The sequence below is a fragment of the Pezoporus flaviventris genome, unplaced genomic scaffold (assembly GCF_033815535.1).
Source record: "Pezoporus flaviventris isolate CSIRO_AGI_PZ_B2104156 unplaced genomic scaffold, CSIRO_AGI_Pfla_v1 ptg000219l, whole genome shotgun sequence".
Lineage (NCBI taxonomy): Eukaryota > Metazoa > Chordata > Aves > Psittaciformes > Psittacidae > Pezoporus > Pezoporus flaviventris.
This window is the reverse complement of record NW_026892767.1, coordinates 185,878-208,594: the sequence shown is the minus strand read 5'-3', so window position 1 is coordinate 208,594 and position 22,717 is coordinate 185,878. Positions and strand designations below refer to the sequence as shown.

Genomic DNA, 22,717 nt, shown 5'->3' with positions numbered 1-22,717 from the left:
TGAGAGGAGCACCCTCTGCACCTACCCCAACTGATAAGGAGGAAGAGGTTGATGTCACTGCCAACAGAGCAGAAGGACATGAGAATGTTAAAGAAATGTGGAGAGCATATAGGCGTCAGGAACATGTAGAGAAGAAAAAGCTGAATCGTGTGTGCTATAGCCACAGCTACGGTGGCTGCTTTGGGGCAGGTAGAAACTGGGGGAGGGACTAATGTGAGAGGATAAGGCAGAGGTAGAGGAGGAATGTCAGGCAGAGGTGAAAGAGTAAATTCTCCTGTGGGAAGGGATCAGTGTGCATACTGTAAGGAATTTGGACGTTGGAAGTGAGACTGCCCTAAAAGGAATACCCACAAAGTGCTTTTGGTGACTGAATTAGAACTAAACTGAAAGGGACCTGAGGAATCTACCCTAGCAGATCCACTGGTTAAATTAAAGCTAGGGACTACAGAAAATGAAGTGGAATTTTTAAGGGATACAGAAGCAACTTATTCAGTGTTTAATCAGAGGGGAAAAGAATTTTTTACAGATGTGGGAGCTATGGGCCACCAAAAAAAAAAAGCATTCTTTCTAAAACCTATAGAGTATAAATTGGGAAAACAAATAGGAATGCATAAATTTTTATGCATGCCAAATTCTCCAAAATCTTTATTAGGGCAAGAAGCAACATTTAAAGAAGGCAAAATGGAATTAAGAGTCAAAACCAATCAATTAACTGAAGTCTTGAGTTTATCTTTAATTCAACAGAAAAGCAAACAGGAGGACCTCCCTGAAGTAGAAGAAATCCTTAATCAGGTATATCTGGGAGTATGGGCATCTGAAGTTCCAGGTAAGGGAAAAATGCTTTGCCTGTTAAAGTAGAAATAAAAGGGAGGCCTGCCCAATTAGAATAAAACAATATCCCTTAAAACTGGAGGATGAGAAGGAAATCAAAGAAATAATTGATAATGTTTTAAAATATGATTAATTGAATGTGAATCGGAATATAATACTCCTATCTTGCCAGTAAAGAAATCCAATGGGAAAAGTTACAGATTAGTTCAAGATGTCATAGCAACCAACAAAATTGTGGAGGATACGTATACCTTACTGGTCCGTATACCTTACTGACCAAATTGAATAATAATCAGAAGTGGTTTACCGTTCTGGACTTAAAAGGATGCATTTTTCTGTCTGTCCCTGGCCAAAGAAAGTAAAAATTTATTTGCTTTTGAATGGGAAAACCCTGAAACAGGAAGGAGGACACAGCTCACTTGGACAGTGTTATCTCAGGGATTTAAGAACAGTCTGGCCATTTTCAGAAATCAATTGGCATGAGAATTAGAATCCTGGAAAGCACCCACACAGACAGGAACTTTACTACAGTATGCTGACGACCTGTTAATTGCTACTGAGACTGAGAAAGAATGTGTTCAATGGACTGTAGAATTGTTAAACTTTCTAGGGCTAAATGGATACCAGGTATCTAAATTGAAGGCTCAACTAATTCGAACTGGAGTATCTTATCTAGGATAGGAAATAACAGGAGGACAAGGAGAACTTGGAGCAGCTAAGAAGGAAGCAATCTGTCAAACACGACGACCATCAACGGTTAAAGATCTCCGGACATTTCTGGGAATGACAGGATGGTGTTGACTCTGGATCCATGATTATGATGCTTGGTAAGACTCTTACAGGAGCTGCTAAAAGAAAATCCAACCTTTCTAAAACAGACAGATCAAGCTGAAGAAGTGTTTAAAGTTTAAAGACAGAACTCATGAGAGCTCCAGTTCTGGGGCTCCCAGACATAACTAAACACTTTTGGCTATATTCCTATGAGAAACAGGGAATAGCCCTGGGGGTTTTGGCTCAAAGACTAAGATAAACATACGAACTCATTCCAAATATGCCTTTGCTGTAGTTCATGCACATGGAGCAATTTGGAAAGAACGAGGACTTTCAAATACCCAGGGAAGACAAATTAAACATGCAAAAGAAATTCTGCAATTCTTAGAAGCTGTACAATTACCTAATGAAGTGGCTATCATACATTGTAAAGGACATCAAAAAGGTAACTCTGATCAAGAGACTGGAAACAATTTGGCTGATCGTGAGGCTAAAGGGGTGGCAGAAACAGAAAGAGTTGAGGTTATGTCCTTAATTCCTGATGGCAAACTGGTAATTGAGCAAAATAAACCTAGGTACTCTAAAGAAGATATGAAACTAATTGAAGACTTGGAAGGACAGGAAAATGAAAAGGGTTGGATAAAAATACCTGATGGGTGAGTAGTGATCCCTTATAATCAATTATGGAAGTTCATATAAGAAGAACATAACAAAACTCATTTGGGAAGTAATGCCTTGTATAAACATTTAAACAAACAGATCATAGGAAGAAATTTCTATACCATAGTGTAATTAGTGACAAAACAATGTCAACTATGTCTGAAAAATAACCCTAAGACTGAAAACAGGAATCAGGTAGGGACAACTGGAAAAGGGAATTATATGGGACAATGGTGGCAAATAGATTTTTCTGATTTACTGAGAAAAGGAGGTTATCGATATTTGTTGGTATTGACAGATACTTTTACAGGGTGGCCAGAAGCATTCCCTTGCAGGGCAAATAATGCAAAACAAGTGATTAAGGTGCTATTAAGTGAAATAATAACTCATTTTGGAGTACCAACAACTATATCCTCTGACTGCGGTACACATTTCAGTGCAAAATTATCACAAGTAATCAGCAAGAAATTGGAAATAGATTGGCAATTACATGTTCCATATAGACCTCAGGCCAGTGGGCAAGTGGAAAAAATGAATCAGTTAATTAAAGAACAGCTTGGGAAGATTTGTCAAGAGACTAAGTTATATTGGTATCAAGCATTACCATTGGCCTTATTGAGAATCAGAACAAAACCTCAAAGGAAGGAATTAGCCCATTAGAGATTCTATATGGAAGGCCATATCAATCTCAGTTTAAAGGAGAGAGCCTTCAAGAAGTAGAAGGATATCTTCAACAGTTCTTGGTAAACTTGGGAAAACAGTTAGAAGAAATAAATGGCAGAGTGTTAGGGACCAGGGCCAAAGGTTTAGATTATCCTATTCATACTTTTAAGCCAGGAGACTGGGATTTTATTACGAATTTTGCAGGTGATCCCCTAGAAGAGAAGTGGAGCAGACCATACCAGGTATTACAGACTATCTTTACAGGAGTGAAGATAAAGGAACAGCCTGCTTGGATACATTACTCAAGAATCAAGGCGGCGCCAGAACCGAGAAAAGAGTATGGTGCGTCGAGTCTTCAGGACCCACACATATGAGACTACATCGATCATAATTTGGACTTGTAAAATAATAGGTGTAGAAGCATGGAATCAAAATCGATATCTGAGATTGATACAAAATGTTGCTAGTGTCTTAAACAAGAGTGACTGCTGGATCTGTACTCAGCTACCTAAATCAGGAGAGAGATTGGGTATTTCTTTAATTGGCCTCCCTATCCCATTTAAGACAAATTGGAATAGATAAGATACGGAAACAAGTTAAAATATTTCATGAGGTGGCAAAGGATAACACCTCATGGGGATCTGAGGAAATCTGGGGAAAATTAACATTACGGGAACCCAATCTCTCCTGATGGAGACAGTTGGTTTTTTAAAGCATTGATAATAACAGGAATGGTTTTGATTACATGTATAACGGTCCAATGCTCCTTTTGGTGTTGCAAACAATCCATGATGAACTATGACAAATGGAAAACAGGGAAATACTTCAGGAAACTTTAAATAAGAATGAAATAACCCATTGCAAAAGAACTTGCAATATGACAAGAAAAGGGGGGATTGAAGAATAGGGCTGATTGAAGAATAGGGTGGATTGAAGAATGGGGTTGATTGAAGAATAAGGTTGTAAATAAGTAACTTCAAGGACGTTAGGCTTTGTTAGCAAGTATAGGGAAAAGTAAATTACTATGATAAGCTTTGCCAGAACCCCTGGTGGTTACTGATATGACAACAATCCTAAAACAAAGTGAAGAAGAAATAACCACCAGGGGTCCCAAAGCCCACTACCACATTTTAGTGTGCATGCAGGAGGGATTCTCTAAAAGTATGATGTAAGGTATGTACTCTAATGAATATGTATGTTTAAGGACAATATAATCACAGTCTTGTTGATTCTTGGACGAGACACACTAGGAGGAGCAATTCCCTGTATCTCCCGGAGCCGCAATAAAGAATACCTGCTTCTCAACTTAAACTTTGTTGGCGAGTTCCTGCAGATTTCTCTGAATCAACACTCAGCAAATCCTGGCATGTAGAGGCTTTGATTAATCTATGCAGGAAATGATGACAAACATAGCAGCATTTCACATTGCTTTTCATCACTTAAGGACGTGGAAATGACTATAAATGACTTATCAGTATGAGCAGGAAATTTTGGTATAGCAATTTTTTTATTTTTTTTTACATCATTCTTCGTTCTTATTAGAGCAGCTGCCATAGTATACCAGCACCTTGCCAAACACACCATTTATTTAGCAAAAATATACTGCATTTTGCAACGGCTATGGTATTGCACGCACCTTTTACCTTCTGTTTTGCATTCCCAGGGAACTACAGACCAGTCAGTCTTACCTCTGTGCATGGCAAAATATTGGAGCAGATTCTACTGGAAGGCATCTTAAGGCACATGAAAAACAACGAGGTGCTTGGTGACAGCCAGCATGGCTTCACTAAGGGGAAATCCTGCCTGACCAATTTGGCGGCCTTCTATGATGGGGCTACAGAACTGATGGACAGGGGTAGAGCAGTTGATGTCATCTACCTGGACTTGTGCAAAGCATCTGACGCTGTCCCGCATGATGTCCTTGTCTCTAAATTGGAGAGACATCAATTTGATAGATGGACCACTCGGTGGATAAAGAACTGGCTGGATGGCCGCATGCAAAGAGCTGTGGTCAATGGCTGAATGTCCAGTTGGAGACCAGTAACCAGTGGTGTCCCTCAGGGACTGGTGTTGGGACAGGTCTTGTTCAACATCTTAGTCGGTGACACGGACAGTGGGATTGAGTGCACCCTCAGCAGGTTTGCCGATGACACCAAGCTGTGTGGTTCAGTTGATATGCTGGGGGGAAGGAATGCCATCCAGAAGGACCTTGACACACTTGTGAGGTGGGCTGATGCCAACCTTATGAAGCTTAACCATGCCAAGTGCAAGGTCCTACACCTTGGTCAGAGCAATCCCAGGCACAGCTACAGGTTGGGCAGAAAAGAGATTCAGAGCAGTCCTGCAGAGAAGGCCTTGGAGGTGCTGGTTGATGAGAAAATGAACATGAGCTGGCAGTGTGCACTCGCAGCCCAGAAAGTCAACCGTACCCTGGGCTACATCAAAAGGAGCTTGACCAGCAGGTTGAAGGTGGTGATCCTGCCCCTCTACTCTGCTCTTGTGAGACCTCACTTGGAGTACTCTGTACAGTTCTGGTGTCCTCAACATAAAAAGGACATGGAACTGTTGGAAAAATTCCAGAGGAGGCCTATGAGGATTATCAGGGGTCTGGAGCACCTCTCGTATGAGGACAGTCTGAGAAAGTTGAGGCTGTTCAGCCTAGAGAAGAGAAGTCTGCATGGAGACCTCATAGCAGCCTTCCAGCATAAGAAGGGGGCCTACAGGGATGCTTGGGAGGGCCTCTGTTCCAGAGTTCAAGGATTCTGGGTGAGACAAACAATACACTAATAAGGAACTCTCAACTATTTTATTAATATCGAAAAATATAGAGAATCTAATAGATACAGCAAAGGATATTTCTGAAGAGTGGATATTTTACCATCCCTTAGGACTCTGTGAAGATGACCAGGAAACCAGCTCTGAGAATCATCATCGCAGTGCAAGGAGGCAGGCTCTACCATAGCGGGTGTCCCCGCAGAGGGAATGTTGAACTGGATGGTATGAAGTTCTGCTTCTCTGCATTGCATGAGACTCAGGCTTTTATAGTAACAAAAATGCACACTCATTCTGACGCAGGGGGCCAGCCTACATCAGAAGAAGTGGCCAGCCCTACCTAGTAAGGTCTCCAAGGGTCGGAAGTTTTCTGGGGAGTTCTAAAGCAGAAATTTCTGGGGAAGAACCAAAGCAGGATTATTTGGGGAGGAGCCAAAGCGTACAAACAATACTTTGCCATCTGTGTGTGTTTCACCACGGACCATTATCTATTGTCACTGACACAGACTCTTGATTAGGGACTGTAGTGATAGGACAACAGGTTAAAACTTAAACAGGGGAAGTTTAGACTGGATATAAAGAGGAAGTTCTTTACTGTGAGGGTGGTGAGGCACTTCAGTGCATTGCCCAAAGAAGTTGTGAATGCTCCATCCCTGGCAGCGTTCAAGTCCAGGTTGGACAGAGCCTTGGGTTGATGTGGTTTAGTGTGAGGTGTCCTTGCCCATGGCAGGGGGGTTGGAACTAGATGAAAGGTCCTTTCCAACCCTAACTATTCTATGATTCTAACAGTGGCCCAACACCACAAATGTAGAAAGATGTCAGCTTCTAGTTTAAAAAGAAAACAAACAAATAAACAAAAGACCTAACAAAACTTTTCCTTTTTAGCTGAATTCCTTTAGAGAGTTTGCCTTTGCTGGACGAGGTGATGAGGAATGGTAAATGTGTTAAACACATAAATGTATTGGCTTTCGCAAATCATAGGTGTTGCTATGTGGATATAACTGCATGAGTTCGCAAAGCTCCCTAAAGACACAAGATTAGACAACAAGTTAAAAAGGGCCAGAACTCTTGAGCAAAATGGAGTCACATAGCAAAAGAATTTGTTAAGGTAAAAGAAAAGGGTTGGGGGGGCTTGATATAAGAAAAGCTAGTGCCTGGAAAACAGGGTTAAAGTACTTTTAGTCTAACTTAGGTTGAAGATAAAGAACAATGTTTGTGCTACAAGTCTGTGGAATTTAGTGGCCCCACTAAACATGAATGAATTATTTCACATCACCCTTCTACTTATCAGTTAGTTTAGAGACAGAGCCTCCCAAACATCTGCTAGCTTGGGATACTCTTTGTCTGCCCATCCTGCAATAAATTTTGCAGGAAGGTCACACTGTTCTAAATCTTTGCCAGCTATCAAAAGAATTACAGATATGTCTGGTTTCAGCTAGTTGTGTGATTACTGAGGCATCCAACTGTGCCAAAGGTGAAAAGTACACCACGAGGAAGACTGCTTACTTCATCCTCAAGACCCCTGCCCACATGACGAAGTCTGCTTACTTCATCCTCAAGACCCCTGCCCACAATCACCGGAGAGCAGTGTGCAGACGCCAAGAAGAGGAGACTTATGATAAGTTCCTGGAGCTAGTTATAATATTCCCCGCCTATATGTGGGAATTATGAATATGTATATGACTAATGCAAGAGTGAAAGTATATAATCCTGTAACAAATGCTAATCAATGTGCCTCTGCCTACGGTCACGCGCCCAGCGCTGTTGCTTTTGCTTTATTGACTTTGTCCCTCAATAAAACCTTGTTATCTCATATAGAGGAGTGAGTTCGTATTTCACAAATGGGGGCTCATCCAGAAGAAAGCCTGCCTTGCCTCTGTGGGCCTAAGGGAATTCGAGCAAAAGGCGCGCCCTGCCTATTTCGGCAGTTTGCTCGGTTTCTTCTGGTCTCATCGGCGCTAGCAAGTTATATTCTGGGCAAAGAAGGGGACTCATAAAGCAAAAGCAGGGAAGGGCTCTCAGGGAAACCATGGTCGCCTGTAATTCATGTGCATGAAGACCCGGACAAGAAAATGGACTGTAAGTATTGTTCGGTTAGGTGGGAATATGGGGGTGATCAGTGTGTGAATAAGACACAGAGCAGGTAGCCAGGATCTGTGAAGCGAGTGCGGAGTCTTTCTAACTGTATTTCCAATCTCCCACGAGGGAACTGGCCAGTGAAGAGACAAAATGAAAAAGTAACTGAAGAAGGACTGAAAGACCCCCTAGGGTATAAGTATGGGACAAGGGGTGGGTAATCCAAGTCCCGGGAAAGAAAGGGAGCAAGGAAATGCCGGCTGAAATACCCCTGGACAGTCCACTGGGGGTTATGTTAGCTAACAGGGAATATGGTTCAGGTACAAAAGGAAAGGACAAGGTAAAGAAATTCAACAGGAGGAGATACAAGACTAGGGGTGTCAGGGGCTCTACCTCCTGGGGAATATCAGGTAAAGGGGATACCTATAAGTAGTAAGGAGCTATCCTACGTGAGGTAAAGAGTGCTGGTGCTCGCCCTAAGGGTTGGTTTGGTACAAGGGTAACTGTACTAATGGCTTTACGAACCTTTGGCAGGTAAACAATGGTTTAAGATTTATGTGTTACCAGTTATTGGCTTAGACAACATTCTGTGTGAAGTGGGCGATTGAGAGATGGGCCCTTGTGTGAATGAGTGTTTTGTGTGAGTGAGATGTGGCACAGCTACGAAGTGAGTATGGAGTCATGATCTGCAGTTCTGTGTGCTCCGTGAGGAGAGTGGCCAGAGACGGAGGAAGTGTATATGTCCTTTGAAATTGAACCTATTGTTGAGTTTTGGTGCCTTGTCCACCCTTGTGTTGTGTGTAAACCAATTTTTGTCTTTGAATGTTTTCTTTCAGAGGATAAAGTGTGGGGGAATTTGATCAAGATTTTTGGTGTGTTAATTGCCCAGGAAATTGGTCTGATTGGGACCGGATTGAATGTTTGGGCGAATTAGTAAGAATAATTTATGGAAATTTGTGAGAACTAAAGAACCAGAAGAGCAATATAGGGGTTAACTGTCAAAGTAGTGTTCAAGCTCCCTGGCACGGGGCTCGAACTAGCCGTTGCCCTATCTGTCATCACTGTAGTTTGTATATCCAAGCTAAGTGTCCCGCTTGTTCAAAATATATTATCTCTTTTGGTGGGAGACAAGAGGTTTATTTACAGAACTGTTTGGAATTTAGGTGTATCCATTGTGGGTGCAGCACTCCATTATACATTTTACTCTGGCTACAATGTTATTGTTGTAGGGTTAACCATATCATGTATCTTTAAAGGATTAGAATGGGAGGACAACAGACTGGGGGAATTCTCAGAAAGAGCCTGTTAGGTTGCATTTTAGCACATTGGAAAGATATAGGGGTGCCACCAGGAGGAAGTGTGAATAAGAAAACCCTGATCAAATATTGTAATTGATGGTGGCCTTCATATAAATTGGAAGATGGGGAAAAGTGGCCCTTCAATGGAACTTTTCAACTATAATACATTGTTACAATTGATGTTGTTCTTAAAGTGACAAGGAAAATGGGATGAAGTGATTTATGCAGATATGTTTTTCACTTTAAGAAACCACCGGGCATGACAGACTGAATATGAAATTAATATAGCTCATCCAGTTCCCTTAATTTTGGCTTTGGAAAAGGACAGGGAAAAACAGAAAGCTAAGCTGAAGAGATGCTGTTCAGCCTGTGATATTGGGGAAAGATGTTAAAAATTAAAAAAAAAAAAAACAACAAACAACCCCAGAATAATCAGGAAGATAGGTTGGAAAATCATGTAACACAGGTACCTCCGAGAGAAGCACTCTCTGCATCTGTCCTATCTGATATTAATAAGGAGAAAGAGACTGCTGTCACTGGAAACAAGCAGCAGATCCACATTCAGAGTTAAGAAAGGCTTAAACTAGAAGTGCTGTTGCAGAGGCAGGCATCTGCAGCCTCTGCAGAGCAGGGTGAACTACTGTGAGGCACGCTTGAAGGAGCAATCCCCCGTGTCTCCCACTGCCGCAATAAAGAATACCTGCTTGTCAACTTAAAAATTTGTTGGCGAGTTCCTGGAGATTTCTCCGAATCACAAAATAAATCCAGCACAATTCTAAAAGGAAACATCTTCCTTATTAAATATTTTCTCCAATTTCAACTTGAATACAGCATGCTTTGGTATACTTGGAAGAAAAAAACCTGAACAAAAATATCCAACACATTGCTAATCCTTCCTACCTCCTCTATTTTTAGTAGTTTTCTTCTTTTGTAAGGACACTTCTGGACCTAATTTCTCCCAAAGGAACCTAATTTCTCCCAAAGGAAAACAGTTACCTAAAAGGTTGAGAAAGACCATTTTACCTAGCTATTTAAGTTTCTCCCTCAGTGCTAGGTTTTTTGCACTTCAACTTAATAAGCCTGTTTAAAAAAAAATAAAATCAAGCTTAACCTGCCTATCATTCTCCATGGCAACTCACACTCACATAAATCTGTAAAAGCTTGCCAACTACAGCAGAATAGAACATAATTTTCCTTATATATAAAACAGCATCCCAGGTAGATATGCATAACTAATCACAAATAAGTGACTTGATAAAGATATTAGCCAAAAGAGCTTTAAATAAAGAGATGTTTAAAATTAGAGATGCAGCTCTCTCTCCTACACTCCTAAAACCACAAATGAGAATTTTGCTTGTTGACTTTCAGAAGACTAAGATCAAACAAATAAACCCTTATTTAAGTGGAATGATTTTTCAGAAATGTTGAGTAGCCCCTCAGCTGCCACTGCGCTCAATAGGAACTTCTGACTGTTCAGCACTTTTGAAAGCTGGGCCACTTGTTTAAGAGTATGAATACTGTTACATGCTACTGATGCATAACTGCACAATAATTCAGAAGCCTCCCCTACAGAACTCCTGGATTTCATCTTGCAATTTTAATCCCCAGAAGGAGGGGGTGAGGTCAGTGGCTATCAGTGTGGCACATACTGATAAATGCTGTGGCATATTTCTTCTAAAGCACCAGAAGCATTAATCTATGTTGCAAACAAGTCAATTATTCACATTCCACAAATTTAATTTCTCAAGAAATAGCTCTATGAGCATATCTTTGACTGAGTCACACATTCAAGAGGTGCTTTAACACCTTATCATATTACTTTCATGTGTGCAAATAAAAGCAAAATGCAGTCTTAATGTGTTATATATTTTTAGAAGTGAGCCTTTGAAGGTACGGTTCCAGCATATCCTCAGACACAGAGTGTTAGATACCCTGCAAAACAACAGCATGCATGTGTAATTTAACATTTACTTGGTGCAAGCATGAAACTTCTAATTCGTTCCTTATCAGGCCCCTTCCCCAAGTAGGCAATCCTACACTACAGCTCAATCTTAGATTTACAGGAATTTAATGGAAACGGGCAAAAAAGTGCTTTGGGGGAAAAGCAGCAGAGAGAAGAGACAGGGAACACGAGAAAAACAGCATCAGGAGACAGCTCTTGTAATGAAGCTCTCAGCTTTGCCTACTAAACAAGGTGTTTCTCTCCCTTTTACTAGTGTGATGTGTGCAGAACACAGAAGGGTTAAAAAAAAAAAGACAAGCTAATGTCAAACTATAAAAAGTTAAAGTTAGAGATGTACCTCCTTATGTTACAGAAAATAATGTATTTCAATAACTAAGTATTAACAACTATGCTATAAAACAAGTGGACAATAACTAGTGTTCTGTGATAGTCTAATATAGGAACAAGACGGAGATCCCCCGAAGGGGAGTTAAATCTGAAAAGCAAAGGAAGTTAAGATTGCCAGGTAATTTAAACTACCTTTGATGATCTGTCACAAACACATTGCTATCTTGGAGAACTGATAAGTAACAATTTAACTGAAGCTCTTCCTTCAAAATGGATGCAGACTGGAACAAATAACCTAATTCTTCCCTTCATCCTACTTTCCCATGGCTGCCTTGCTGAAGGGTGATGTATCTTTTTAGCCTGTGCAGTGAAATTCAAAACATGAAGCAGCTGTTTAGAAATGCAACACTGGTGCCACATGCCCCATTTTTATGTCTCTGGGTAATTCTGACAGAAACGGTTACCTGAACAATATAAATAGATACTAAAAACACAGACATCTATAATAGTATGCTACCTCGTATAACAAAAACCAAATATATTATTGACTTATCTATGTGGAAGTAACATTACTGAGCTCTCGCACTAGTGCCCTCATAGTACTTATATTTATCTTATGGGCAGGAAAGCAAAAAAAAATTGTACCCGACTCAAACTATTCCAGTGCGCTCAGATCAACTGCTACATTCTCTCTTTCAAAACAGTGATTTCATTCAAATGAAAAAAGAGGCTTATAATAAGTGGAAGCAAGGACAGGTGGCCTGGGAAGAGTACAGGGATGTCGTCTGGGAAGCCAGGGACCAGGTTAGGAAAGCTAAGGGTCAGTTAGAATTAAACTTGGCTAGGTGTATTAAGGATAATAGGAAGGGATTCTACAGGTACATAGCAAATAAAAAACAGACTAGGGAGAATGTAGGCCCCCTCAGGAAGCTCTCGGGAGAACTGGCTACACAGGATTTGGAGAAGGCTGAGGTTCTGAATGACTTCTTTGCCTCGGCCTTCACTGGCAAACGCTCTGACCAAACCACCCAAGTCTTGGAAGGCAGATGCAGGGACTGTGAGAATGAAGACCTTGTGCCCAATGTGGGAAAGGATCTGGTTCGAGACCATCTTAAAAATCTGAACGTGCATGTGATGCAAAGGGTTGACCAATGTACAGGGGGGTAGTGCAGGGGGGGTAGTACAGGGGTTGTAGTACAGGGGGGTTGGACGGGGAATTGTGCAAGGGGGTTAGAGGAATTTGTTTGCTAGAGGAATTTGTTTAAACAAATAGACTATCTGTTGTAAATGCCTGCTAAGCAAAACAGAGGCCTCCGGTCCTGTTAATGAGCAGATGCCTGAAACCTCCGGTCCTGTTAATGAGCAGATGCCTGAATCTACTGATAAAGGGAAAAGCAGAGGATTTATGGCTGGGAAACTGACCAAACTCTACTGATAAAGGGGAGAAGCAGAGAATTTACGGCTAGGATAATGACTAAACTCTAAGGCCACATGTAAAGACTAGAAAAGGTGAAAAGTGCAAGAAGAGGAAGACTCATTTACTTCATCTGGAAGACCCCTGCTCAGAGGAGGAAGACTCATTTACTTCATCTTGAGACCCCTGCCCATGACCGGAGGGGGGCACTGCGCAGGCGCAGAGGACCTTCTGGCTCATTATAATACGAAGCGGGGATAGGACATGAATATGTATAGGCGTATTGTGTAACCTCATGAATATATATAACTTTAGAGAATAAATGTAGAGGGAAACAACACTGAGATACGCATATCTTTGAGGAATTATCCCTATGCGTCTCAGCGCTGAATAAAAAGCATACCTACTTTACAACTTTTAACGAGTTGTGGAGTTTATCCGCGCATCAATTTTCCTGCAGCCGAACAGAGACCTCCTGGCTGGCAATGGCTAATGTCCAGTTGGAGGCTAGTAATGAGTGGTGTCCCTCAGGGATCGATGTCGGGACTGGTCTAATATCTTCGTTGCTGACATGGACAGTGGGATTGAGTGCACCCTCAGCAAGTTTGCCGATGACACCAAGCTGTGTGGTTCGGTTGATACCCTGGAGGGAAGGAATGCCATCCAGAGGGACCTTGACATGCTTGTGAGATGGGCTGATGCCAACCTCATGAAGTTTAACCATACCCAGCGCAGGGTCCTACACCTCATTCAGAGCAATCCCAGGCACAGCTACAGGTTGGGCAAAGAAGAGATTCAGAACAGCCATGCGGAGAAGGACTTGGGGGTGTTGGTTGATGAGAAAATGAACATGAGCCGGCAGTGTGCTCTTGCAGCCCAGAAAGGCAACTGTATCCTGGGCTGCATCAAGAGGAGCATGAGCAGCAGGTCAAAGGAGGTGATCCTGTCCCTTTACTCTGCTCTCGTGAGAGCTCACCTGGAGTATTGTGTGCAGTACTGGTGTCCTCAACATAAAAAGGGCATGGAACTGTTGGAACAAGTCCAGAGGAGGGCCACGAGGATGATCAGGGGACTGGAGCACCTCCCATATGAAGACAGGCTGAGGAAGTTGGGGCTGTTCAGCCTGGAGAAGAGAAGGCTGCGTGGAGACCTCATAGCAGCCTTCCAGTATCTGAAGGGGGCCTATAGGGATGCTGGGGAGGGACTCTTCATTAGGGACTGTAGTGACAGGACAAGGGGTAACGGGTTCAAACTCAAACAGGGGAAGTTTAGATTGGATATAAGGAGGAAATTCTTTCCTGTTAGGGTGGTGAGGCACTGGAATGGGTTGACCAGGGAGGTTGTGAATGCTCCATCCCTGGCAGAGTTCAAGACCAGGTTGGACAAGGCCTTGGGTGATATGATTTAGCATGAGGTGCTCCTGCCCATGGCAGGGGGGTTGGAACTAGATGATCTAAAGGTCCTTTCCAACCCTAACCATTCTATGATTCTATGATTTTACTAGCATGACTAGAAAAGGAAGACCAGGTTTAATATTCAGCATCTTCTGCAAAAGCTAGCTTAGAGCTCCAGGAGAGCATTCCTGTTTGTGGAAGCAAGGTGCTCCTGATCAAAAAGCAAAAAAGCAGATGAGATCTCACCCAAAGGGATAATAAATGCATTTATGGAACAGAAAATTAATATTCTACCTTGTTTGCCAGTATCTCTTCAGCTCCAGCAGCAAGACAATACTATAAGCTAGCACACCTTAAGAACAACATGCCAAAGCCGAAGTGTAACAAAAACATTGTGAGCCATGACTTCAAAATATTTGCAGCAGCTCTTCAGGCAGCATACTAGGTATTTAAGAAATAAGATCATTTGGACAGCCTCACACAAGGCCCAAGAGTTGCTGAGGTATATTTCAGTTTTAAATTCTTCACCAAAAAAAAAGCATGCAGACGCATACAGATGTAGGCAGACACACACATAATCTGAAGAAGGTACAAGGGGGTTTAGAAAGAAAAAAGTTTTTCTGCTTTTCATGGTTAGAGAAAAAAAAACAACAACCCCCAAAACCCCCCAAAACAACCACAAAACACACACATGGACTTGATTTCCTTGCTTTTACAGAGGAGTCACTGCAGTTGTACAGAAGCTCAACTGAGACATAAGGGCAGGGGCTGTTAAAAAAAAAAATAAAAATATTAAGACTTCACCTAAACCCCTTGTCAATGTTCCCTAGCCATTCAGGCAAGCAAATTTTGAAACTTATCTGAAAAATCCCTTCCTCCAAACAATTCCCATTTCCAATAAACTAATCTAGTTGCAATTTGCTGAGAAGTTAAAAATCCAGATTTCTTAAAAAGAACTCACATATCCTTCTACATACTAACAACCACCTTAAATGAAGGCTTTTCACACTTGCAAGTTGCTTACCTTCCCCTTCTCCTCCCACAAAAGCAACACGGCAATTTGTGGAGAACAGTCAACCCCAAACAAGAAAAGGAAATAATACACTTACACAAACCAGGCAGTTACAGATGGAGCTAGAAGTCAGGGATGTCACCCAAAGAACTATGATCCAGGCAATCAGCACTCCAGCATCTTGGGCAACATAAGTTAATCCAGGCCCAACGCTGATGTGATACATGACCCTATTCATTTACAGTGGGGTTTTAAGGCAATCCCAGCTGCAGAGGGATCAAACTCATCAAGAAACTCAGTCTAAAATGCAACAGTCCAAATGCCACTGGATATTTACTTTAAGATATAAGCAAAAGGCCAAAACCCCCTCCATGTCCCTTTCTTAGCATATATTTTATTCATTAAAAATTTTAACATAAAAAGTTAACATATGTTACCTAATATATGTTATATATTGTAACATCAATTTTAACATAAAAAATACAGCTTGCAATTCTGGGGAGTCATATACTGGGGCGAGGAGGGAAATGAATTCATGGAAAAAATAACCTAATGGCCAAAGAAAATGTATTTCCAAATTGCTAATCTAACTTATTTTTGGAAAAATGTATCTAAGAAAAAAAAAAGAATTGTTTGCTTGAAGCTGCCACTGCGGCACTGGGAGCACAATTTACCAGTTACAGCCATCCCAGTACCAGATTTCCAGCATCTTGATACCAGGCAGTAACACAACACTAACTGGCTAGTTAGAATATCATACAAACGGACATCTTGCTAGAACATTTCACATAAAGGACAAGAAAGGCTCTTGCATAAGCTCAGAAAGAAAGGCTGCTGCCTCCAAAATTAGACAAACACACAGATGTCAGAAAAAGCAGTATGCGCATTTGACAGCTTTTAACCACCAAAACATTACTACAGTTTTGCTGTTTAATAATGCAGTGGTAGAAGTTTTATAATAAACATACTAAAGAAAAATCCATAAACTAATAAAACAAAAGGTAGTTCATGATTTGATGAAGATATGAATAAGTTATTAATCTGCAAATACTTTCCAGCACATTATTATTTACTTGCCCAAAGGGTGAACAGGAACAAAATGTTTGTAGAACAAAGAACAATTAGCACTAAAGAGCAAGAGAAAGTGTACTAAGGAGGTACTGCACTCACACTGTTCTGTACAATAAGAGCTAACATTCCTGAGAATACTATTTTGTGCTCATATCAGAATCATAAGTTTCAATTCTGCTCATCTCACTGTGAATAGCTACAAGTTTAAAACACACAGCAGCATAAAAGGAACTGGAGAAGAATTTAGAGACAGCTCTGAATGACAACTCTTTCACCTCAGCATAAATCCACAGTTAAAAAGTATGAGCAGCCATTTCTTTGTGGAAGAAACTGATCTAATGTAGCTGCCCAAGTGCAGCTCAGCATCTTTACTCCTCTCAGCTTCTACCTGTGCACTCAAACAGCTTTCTAAAGCCCTTTACAAATGCAACAGACTGATCCTGTAAATGAAGCAAACATTTCTGCTGCACAAGGTTCTATGTTTTATAATCTTGTTCAAGGAACTAGTACAACAGTAAAAAAAAACCACATTCAAATCCTTACTTTGTCTTTGAAGGGGGGGGGAGGAGGGGCAAGACACAATGGAAAACGTAGCGCTATGATGCCAATGTGACTACATAGAGACACGATTTAAATCCTAGAAAGTTGCATTTCTCATTCTGGTTCCACTTTTCTCTCTCTCTCTACTTATTTTTGACAAAACATACAGCTGAAAAAAAATCCTCTTTTCAATGTAGGCATCCGTACAGTCAGAAAAGGAAGACCACAGCAAGTTGCACCATCAGAGTGGGAAGGGCAGCAAACTCCTCTACAACTGGATCTATTTCCACAGCACAGATATAGGCATCCCACACCACCTCCAAGAGGGCATCCTTGGTGTCTTGACGAGGAAGCCACCCCCAGGTGCTAGGATGAGGAGGGGATAAGAATAGGATGAAAACCTAGGAACAGCAGGAGAGACCACATTCAGAAAGCAGGTGGTAGAATTCCTTGCCTTAGAATGACAGAGTAAACCTGAACTGAACTCCTCCTTTGAGTATCCTGCAGGACCCATCTTCTTGCACAAAGCTTCCTTCAACAAGGACAAATAGTAATTTGTCAAAACCTCACAGAGGAAACAATTGTGGCTATGCCAAGCAATAAAAAGGAAGAGTCAAACCTTGTTCAGGCAGAAGTGGTGTTGATTTTTCACTTGTACATAATGTTTCAATACCCTAAAATAGGTGTATTAGAACATCTGTTCCTTTTTGTAATCTGCACAGGGATAATGTTCTCTCCACGGAAAATTCCAGCCTCAACCAAAAGTAGAATTTTTCCACAAGGTTAGCAACATAAGAAAAGAGAGTCCTAAAATTACAGCAGAGCTTTAACAATAGCATGGCAAAGGCTGCTCCTCACCAGGATCCACAGATCTACTATCAGCACTTCTGTTCTCCACTAAATCTGTTGATACCTCTCAAAACTCACATCCCCTTATGTAAAGGGCCACCTACTTAAAAAAAAAAAAAAAAAAAGGAATTTAATCAGCTTAATACACTGCTTCTCTTTAGGTTTCAGCTCTTTTGACGTAGTTTCTATATCAATATTAAACATGCATGCTTATGCAACAAGGAAATCAATATAGGTCCATGAATGCAAAGCGAAGATAAACTCCTAGTAGCAATTTGGCCAACATAAGAGGAGGGCCAGAAGGACAAGTTGCCTATGCTGGAGTACAAAAACATGCTTTATAGGGCAGTACAGCTATTTCAGCAACCTTGCATGGAATTACCTACATTAATGAATAAAGAAGCAAGAGTACAAGAGTCTTACGATGTAGAAGATGACAGCTATCACAGAGTCTGAAATCACTCTTGCCTGTTGACAGTGGCATGCTGTTCTTAACCAAGAAATGGTTAAGAACACTGGTAAAAGACACCACAATCCTACTCTGCCCATAAGCGTTTGAAAAGAATTGGTTTGCAGTGGTACAATTTGGGCTCTAAGTAATAACACACCTAACCCACAACTAGATTACGCCATAAATTAGCCAGCCTTCTGTAGTAAGAACTCAACTACACACAAAGTTACAAACTCCCCCCCCCCCCACCCGAAACAAGAATGGGGAGGAAAGACAATAAAGAAAGAAACATTTTTAATTAACATCCCTTGTACTGAACAGTCCTGCGCTGCCTGAAAATCAGCTAAAAAGCACCGCTCTCTGGTATTGCAAAGAAGAGGGCAGATTTCAGAAAACTAAACGCCAAGTGGCTCACGCAAAACCATCCAGGGCATTTTCCAGCGTGCGGGAGAAGGCACGAAGAGAGAGGCCTACACAAACAGCACCAGAGGAAAGTTTATCTGGGGCCGGGCCACCGGGAGAACACTAAGATTAAAAAACAAAACAAAACAAAAAATATACAACAAACCACTAAAAGTTTGGGGGCGGGGATCATATTTTTGTTTTCTCACTCAGAGAAACACAGACGGACGAAATGGAGCCCGAAGGCCCGAGGCGACAAGAGAAGCAGGCGGGAGTAGGATACACGCTGCGGGGGGCCTCGATGGGTGGGCAAGAACCGAGACCGGATGTTACCTGAGCTGTGGACAGCGACGGCGGTGCAGCCGCTCTCTGAACACAGCCTATGGCTGTGGCGCGGTGAAAAAGACGGCTATGAGGCGAGGAGAGCGGGGGGGCGGGAAAGAGAAAGTGGAAGCCTCCTTCGCCTCAGGCGGTCCCGGTACAGTGAGGCAGAGAGGCTAGGCCTCAACCCTACCCAGGCAACGGCCGAGTCAGCACTCACAAGCCCGCACCGCGGGAGAAGGGAGAAACCAACCGCACAAGCTCCGCGACAGCCGCGGACACATCAGGCCGCAACTGCGCATGAGCGACATCCGGGTAACAACCGTCTCTCCTCTGTCGCTGCTGCACTTCCTCGCTCGCCGCCTCGCGGTTACTGCGCCGCTGGCAGCCGGAGAGCAGGGGAAGGGTGGGCGCGGGCTCGTTGAAGGTTTATTTTTGTTTGGCGTCCACACGAGTTAAAAACTCTGCAAATGCAAATCTATCAAATACACAGTCCTGCAAAGTACAGAGCCCCCCAAATCCAACCCCAACAAATGCACTGGTCCGCAAATGCAATTGCTTTCCTGTGAAATACGAGCTCACTCTAGAGGAGTGAGATAACAGGGTTTTGAGGGACAAAGTCAATAAAGCAAAAGCAACAGCGCTGGGCGCGTGACCGTAGGCAGAGGCACATTGATTAGCATTTGTTACAGGATTATATACTTTCACTATTGCATTAGTCATATACATATTCATAATTCCCACATATAGGCGGGGAATATTATAACTAGCTCCAGGAACTTATCATAAGTCTCCTCTTCTTGGCGTCTGCACACTGCTCTCCGGTGATTGTGGGCAGGGGTCTTGAGGATGAAGTAAGCAGTCTTCCTCGTGGTGTACTTTTCACCTTTGGCACAGTTGGATGCCCCAGTAATCACACAACTAGCTGAAACCAGACATATCTGTAATTCTTTTGATAGCTGGCAAAGATTTAGAACAGTGTGACCTTCCTGCAAAATTTATTGCAGGATGGGCAGACAAGGAGTATCCCAAGCTAGCAGATGTTTGGGAGGCTCTGTCTCTAAACTAACTGATAAGTAGAAGGGTGATGTGAAATAATTCATTCATGTTTAGTGGGGCCACTAAATCCTGTTATCTCACCACAGACTTACAACACAAGAACATTGTTCTTTAAAACTAAAGATACTTTGGCAGACTAGTGTAAAACAATTAACTCATGTTTAGTGGGGCCACTACATTCCACAGACTTACAACATAAACATTGTTCTCTTTCTACAACCTAAGTTAAGCTAAAAAGTACTTTAACTCTATGTTTTTCAGGCACTAGCTTTTCTTATATCAAGTCCCCCCCTTCTTTCTTTTACCTTAACAAATTCTTTTGCTATGTGACTCCGTTTTGCTCAAGAGTTCTGGCCCTTTTTAACTTGTTGTCTAATATTGTGTCTTTAGCGAGCTTTGTTTCTGTTTTTGTGAACTCCTACAGTTATATGCACATAGCCACACCTATGATTTGTGAAAGCCAATACATTTATGTGTTTATCACAATTCCCCCCTTTTTCTTAATCCATTTGGCTTGAGCCATAATTTCCATTTCTGGCTTTTCTCATTTGCTCAGTTTTTTCGAAGATTAGTTTTGCCTCCTCAAACGGATCATCATGAGACCGAATTTTTAACATTCTAATTTTTGATTCTGTTCCCTCAGGAGTAATTATTTCAAACCGTAATTGCTCTATGGTCCTATGGACCATTCTACTCATCAGGGGAACAATACAAGGTAGAACGCGTAAACCAGTTATTAGCAAAACAAAACCCAGCAGAATTCCTCTTAAACCCCCAAAGTTCCAACAGTTATCGTTCCACCATTTTTCCATATCCAAGTTAAACCCTTTCCAGGTTTGAACAGGAACATGTAGGACCTTTTTCATTTCAGTCATTATCTTTTTGATAGCTTTTCTATCTATAGATAGAAAATATGTAAAACATATTGTAAACAACATATATGTAAACAACAGTTGGATAGATTGAATTTCCCACACACACCCCCTTCCTGGGCTGAAAGGTAATCCAGGGCTAAGCGATTTAGATATACCTCCGTACAAATTTTGCTGTTCTGTTTGGCTAATAGGGTTAATGCATCACCAGTTTTGTTAGTCACAATTTGCAGGACTGCTTGCAACCTAATTATGTGATTTAACATATATATAGGAGTCCGGTATCCCCAGGATCCACCCTCAGCCCAGGAAGCAGGATCGTAATATGCAATAATTCACTCTGGGGGCCATCAATCATCTTTCCAATTTCCAATCTGTAGGTCCCTTTTTGCCCAGGATATTTCAGATACATCAGAATAGACTAGCACCCTTAATCATTCCCCCCTGCGTATTAGTAATAAAAAGAAACTTGTCCAGATGCTTCCCAAAACACATGTTCCGGTCCAATTCCCAGGTAATTCAGAGTATGCATATTTACCACAGTATAGTCCTTCTGGAGCTTCCCACTTTTCCCCAGGATTCTTATTTAAAGTCCAATTTTTCCCTCCATCTGCAATATCCAAAGGATGGTCCCAAGTTGTCCATTTCTTACTGTTTCATTCCAAATTCTACTGTTTTCACGAGTTAAATCCCCCACTGTTTTTTTTCCCTTGTCTCCCAGGGGGCTTTTGCCAACAGTTTTGGCCAATGATACTCGTCTGTAGTGCCCATTGTTTCACTCTCTGGACTTTGCTTGAGTTCCATATATTATTGTCAGTGATATTAATTTCCTTTGACTCCCAAGGCCATTGTTTCCCCATATTGGTACCTCCACAAACATAACCATTACTTATACTGAGTACTTTTTCTATATTTTCTGCCAAGTTCACAAACAAATTCCTGGCAATTGTGGGAATTTCACATTTGGCCCCAGTTTCCATTTCATGATAGAAAGAATCGGACAGTAGTTCCTCCTCCTTGTCCGACTGTATAACTTCCTGGATCTTAGTATAGATTAGATTTCCTGGGTCTGAACCAGTGCTGTCAATCTGCTGGCCGAAAGTGTGTTAGGCCATTTTCCAATCCTCATTCCAGGTTCTGGGTTTATTTATGGTTAAGTTCAGTGGGTTACACTGGTTTCTCCTGCATTCGTTTGGGGCGGTCATTCTCTCTAGTTTAACTACCCAATATCCTCGCTCCTCTAGTCTCTTGGTATACTTTCCTGGAGTATAATCTGTGGACCAAATAACACAGGTCCAAGAAGTACAATAATTCCAGTTCCTTGTACAATCAGAACTTGCCATTTTAGGTTTTTACCTCCAAGAGGAGCACATATATTTTTGGTCGTGGGAGTAGGTTCGCACCCATTCCATACTTCCACATCCCCCTGCCCTCTTACCACTGTCTATTGCTTCACAAGTATCAAAAATTACACTTGCTGGACTATTTATGTTGGTAATTTCAGTTTGCCCTACTACTATTCTGTCTTTCCCCAGGGACCACACTTCCAACCACCATTCCTTCACTTTCTCTTTAGGATCATAGCAGATTATCTTGCCTTTAACATTACATCTAGCGTACTCTGTATTATTATGGGTACACATCTCGAGCAGGGTTCCACTGCATTGATAATGGGTGTGATAGATTAAAGTTTGCTTGATCAAGTGCCACTCAAAGTGGTCTTTATACATTCCATGCAATCGGCGGAGACTCGTACTCATGATAGGGACAGGAGCCATAAGATGATCAGAGGTCCAGTATGACATATACCTCCACCCCTCCGGCCTGTGGGGTTGCTGCCCACAACCAAGGTATGTTTGTGCTTCTCGGTGGCAGGCATAGAGGCCAACCTGGGCTTGCCCTCGGCCATCTTATTTCCTAATATTCAATTTTCACACAAACTTTATTCACAGACCCTTATAGTGGATTCCC

General features: G+C 41.8%; 1 protein-coding gene across 6 annotated transcripts in view; it reads right to left on the bottom strand.

Annotated features, from left to right (window-relative positions):
- LOC133262743 (mothers against decapentaplegic homolog 4) overlaps positions 1-22,717 on the bottom strand; it is an 87,962-nt gene that overhangs the window by 30,700 nt on the left and 34,545 nt on the right. For 4 of the 6 annotated variants that reach the window (XM_061442191.1, XM_061442194.1, XM_061442195.1 and 1 more), the window contains exon 1: positions 19,036-19,150. The exons of 1 other annotated variant lie outside the window; for it this stretch is intronic. The gene's annotated coding sequence lies outside the window, so the exon portion shown is untranslated. Of the gene's footprint in view, positions 1-18,827; positions 18,928-19,035; positions 19,151-22,717 lie in introns of those variants that run through there. One more of the 6 variants, XM_061442192.1, reaches the window with a different exon arrangement.